A 5,073-nucleotide genomic window follows, 5' to 3' on the forward strand; every position below is an offset into this window, starting at 1 on the left:
TGATTCCATGTGAGGGCACTGAGAAAAATTGGCATCAGTGAACCAGGAAGAGCACCCTGACCAGAATGTGACTATGCTAGAGCCTTGAAGTTGGACTTCCCAGTCTCCAGAACAATAAGGAATAAATGTCTGTTGTTTATAAGCCACCCAGTCTGTGGCATTTTGTGATAGTTGCCAGAAAGTACTAAGTAGGGATTATTATTACCCTATCCTCTTGATAAGAAAACAAAGGTACAGATAGGTCAAGTAACTTTCCTCAAGGTCACATGGCTAGCAAATGTTGCAACAAATGTTAACCAAATGCTAAAGCAAATCCTAATATTTGGGACATTTAAAAAAAGTAAACAGCTATCCAGGAAAACAAGTTATAATTGGAATTCATAATATAAAAATGTGATTAAACACCCTATAATAATAGCCATTTTTATCTTCAAAATGGTAAATATATTTTCAAGAAAATACCAAAGTATAACTTAAAAGACCTTTGAGAGATCTGTGAAATGACAGAATATATATATTAAATGTTTGATTTTATTTCTGCTCTTTAAAATAGATCATAAAGACAACTGAAATTAGTTAGTGCTAAGTATCCACATAAGTCTAGCATACCAGTTAAGGATATGAAGAGAGAGATCCATATATGAACATGAAAAGAGAAATGGATTCTTTGCGTTTGGAAAACACCTAAGACCTAATGACATAAACCTAACCAGATTTTTTAAGAAATTTAAAGACTTGTCTAAGTAATCTTATGACAAGAGCTTTCCATTAAATATGACTAAGGTGATGACTCAGGAGCTACTGATAAGGATACTGGAAAATGAAGATACTTCAGTGGCTGGCACGGAGCAATACAGCTTCAAGGTTGGAACAATGTCAGCAGTTTGCATAATGCATTAGTCACAACAATGTGTCAGAGAAGGATAGAAGATTTTGGAGTTCTGTGTTACAGTAAGAAAAATTACTAAGTATTTCAAAAAAGGAATATATTTTGTGGGATGGATTCTGAGCAAAGCATTTGAACAAATTAGAAAATGCAAGTATACATTCTGAAATATAAGCAAAAACAAAATTCTGATCATACCTCACAATAGTTCCAAAGTCATTAACAATTTGTCTTGGAGTCCCTTTACTAACACAAAAATCAAAACAAAACGTAAAACCCCCCAAAAATTAAAAAACCAAGGGGGGAAAAAAAAGGAACTCTACAATTTAAAAGGTCATTCTCCCATCTATCTTACTTGATGCTATCAAAATTATTTCAGCCTTTGTTTTTTTTCTTTTTAGAAAATAAACAAACATTGAATGTTCAAGCTCATATCACACAAGAACAGCTATTAAAGTATTTGCTCCATTTTAGTCACATTTAGCAGGTAAAGGAATGTCCCTTCAGTCTCGTATGGTTTTACTTGATTATAGAACTGCTTATCACTGTTCCACGTGCCTGTGTATTGGCAGGTAGGAACCTAGAAACCCTTCTTCTAATGTTGCAAGTTTTCGAGTTTTCTCAGCAAATTATTTTGTACTTATTTTAAGTTCATTAGAAAGTTTATCTTTGTAAGTTTTCTTTCAATTAACAGCTTAATGGATCTCATTTGGCCTCCAAAATTGTTGCTTATTCTCAGCAGGTACAAAATACCTAATGACAAACAAATGACCAACAGCCTAAAAACATGGTTCCTGCTACTGTGTTCATGTAGATAAAATATCTTCACAACGCGCACACACACAACACAAACCCCACACTCAAATTCTTCAGTCATGCAACTGTCCCAACGAAGATGTTCCAGGATGCTAAACTACCAGAGCAGGGATGACAAATTTTATTCGACAAAATTTTAGTCAACACCTACTGTGGATTAGGTGCTATGCCAAACCGTAGTCATTTAATAGCTAATCTAATAAAAAATGAGACAACAAATACAATTTAATGGAGCATATTCTACAATAGAATATAGAAATACCTTTTTCACCTGCATCCCTCTGGTATTCTCTCAAGTATTCCCCTCACCATTTTCTCATGCAACCCATCATCTCATTTACTTCTTTAACATGAATCAAACCCTTCCAAACATGATGGTTCTTAGCTAGGAAACCAACCTGATTAAATAAATCCCTTTACAACTAATTCATGGTCATTACCAACCCCTCTCAAAAATTTGTTAATCAGAGGAATTTAAAATTTATAAAACTTATAGTAGTATAAAGATTGCATTTTGGGCACAAAGCAGTCTTCTTTGTTTTGAAAACTATAACACAGAAAAGAGATATTAAGAGTGTCAAGTATGAAGAAGAGCCAAGCACAATGATAATGGAAGATAGATTTTTTTCTCAGATTAAATCAATTAGTAATTTTAACCAGTCAACTTGGGAAACAGGATGAAGTAACAGTATTCAAATAAAAAATGAATCAAGTAATATATTACTAGGATTCAGTCATTTTTTTCCACAAAAGAGATAATGGTACAATATATTCTCAATATGGTGATGTGATCAAAAGTGACTTTTAAATATCCTCATAGGGAAGATGGTCACACTAGCCAGGGTGTGGATGACACAAGCATTAATGTAAAACATATGAGATGGAAAAAAATCTTCTTTGTAAATTACAGACTAGCTTTTCTTAAGCTAGTTAAAAAATAAATGTAATTTAGTTTATAAATTAAGAAAACAAAATAACAATCTTGTCAACAGTTTTTATAAATACTGGTAGGCTACTGACTGCATGTAGTTGAAGTCTGTGGGTTTTGTTTAAAGTTTAGAGGTGCTAAAGAGAGATAATGAGTTTTCTATATAGCTGAGCAATGCTTTTGAAAGATATTAAATATTAACAATTATGATCAAGATAATTAACAAGTTATAATTATGTAAAAATCTCAATAATATCATAGTGTCTGTATTATGTTATTTTCTCAACTGAAATTCTGTATTACCTCAAATAGTTATAATAAATTCTAAGAGAATCTTATTTAAAAAATAGTAATGATATTTTTATTTATGTGCCATTTCATGACTTCCTAAGTGTTTTACTATGTATGACTCATTGTCCTGGCCTGATATTTTTCTAGTAAGGAAGGCAGTTGGTACAGTTGCAATTTAAAAAATGTGATTACAATTATAACTTGTTCGAATTACCCAACTAATCACCTAGGTGAGATAGATTATATTTTGACAAGAAGAATATTCATTTTTTCCACCATTTGAAAAACCTGTAACTAACTCATGGATGTTTGCCGGGTGCAATGGATACAATGGTGAAAAAGGCCATGTTTTTGACTTTGTAGACCTTAAATTACGTGTTTACTCTTTCTCCTCTTAGGCTATAAATCCTGTCTGCACAGGACCCAATGTCCGTGATATTTACTTATGTATTCCTAGAATCTAAAACAGTGCCTGACACAGAGTTGATGTTCAAAAATATTTTACTCATTTGTTCAAATTGAGTGCCTATAACATAATGTTCTAGGTATCATAGTACCAATGAACCAAATGGGCAAAATGACCATTTAAGCGGGTATTGGGGGTCTGGACTCTGACAAATATTTGTAGTATATTAAATGGTTATAAGTGTTAGGGGGAAAAAAGGAGCTTGAGTTCAGGAATATAGTTTTCAAGAGAAGCCTCACAAAAGGCCTCAATGAGAAGGTTAGACTGAGAAACAACCTGTGGGAGGGAGAGAATGAACCATGTGTGTATTTACAAGTTTCTCAGGCCAAAGGAAAAGAATCACAAAGGCCCAGAGGTACCACAGCCTCCCATGTTGGAGAAATAGCAAGAAGTTTAGTGTGATTGGAACAGAATCATCAAAGAGAGTCAGAGAGAAGGTCTCAGAATGTGGCAACTGCTTTGACATAGGCGTGGTGGAGAATCTGGAACAGAAAAGTGTCCTGTGATCTAGTCCAGCAGAATCAGGGCAGGACTCTGTCATCAATCTTTCCATTTCAAGTAACAGAGAACTCAGTTTCAAAATATTAAAACAGAAAGACATATATTAGCTCATGTAAATGAAATACCCACAGAAAAGTCTGGATACAATTATGGTTGATTCTGGACTCAATTGCACATAATGGCCCTGGTATCTTTGGGCTTGCTGCATCCCAACACTAAGCCCAGCAAAAGTCAAGGAGTCTTTTTATTTATTTTTTTTTTTAAGATTTTATTTATTTGACAGAGAGAGACCACAAGCAGGCAGAGTGGCAAGCAGAGGGAGAGAGAGAAGCAGGCTCCTCGCCGAGCAAGGAGTCCAATGTGGGACTCGATCCCAGGATCCTGGGATCATGGTCTGAGCTGAAGGCATCTGCTTAACATACTGAGCCACCCAGGCGTCCCTAAGGAGTCTTTTTAGACAGCCCCAGGAAAGTATGGACATATACTTAGCTGAGCTTCATACGTTTAACATAAATAATCACAAGGGCTAGAGTAGTGAGACCTTCTGGGTGACCTAAGGCTGAGTCCTGAGCTCCACCCTAAAAATAGCACATGATCTGAATAGGAAGAACATTTCAGTCTTACCAAGCCTGGATAAAATGGATGTGAAGAAGTCAATAAACAAGGAACACCCACACTAAGCTCCCAGGGGAAATATATCTAAACTGAGAACCATACAGAGATGGTATTGGACAGGTAGATGGTGGCAGGGAATAAAGGAAGGATTTATAAGCCTATAAGCAATAGTATGGAGTTTTAACTTTATTAAAAAGGCAACAGCAAACTACTGAGGGTTTTAACAGGAAAACAGCATACACATATTTCAATTTTTGGAAAAGGCCACTCAGCAGTGTTGAGAATGGTTTGGAGTGGGGCCATGGTAGATATAGAAAAAACAGATTTCAGGCTAGTGATACAGAAGATGATTGAAAACTGGAATAGCAGAAGAAGAAAAATAGTAAGACCTGAGATACATTTGGAAGACAAAATCAATAGGCTTGATGCTCAAGACAAGAAGGGACTGTGGAGGGTCACACAGGTACCTCAAAATTTGGGGTAGTATTACATTTCTTAAAATGAATGGTGGGAACTTGAGTAACTTTATTATTTTTAATGGCTTACTAACATTTACATTTAAAAAATATA

The sequence above is a fragment of the Neovison vison genome, chromosome 4 (assembly GCF_020171115.1).
Source record: "Neovison vison isolate M4711 chromosome 4, ASM_NN_V1, whole genome shotgun sequence".
In the NCBI taxonomy this organism is placed as follows: Eukaryota; Metazoa; Chordata; class Mammalia; order Carnivora; family Mustelidae; genus Neogale; species Neogale vison.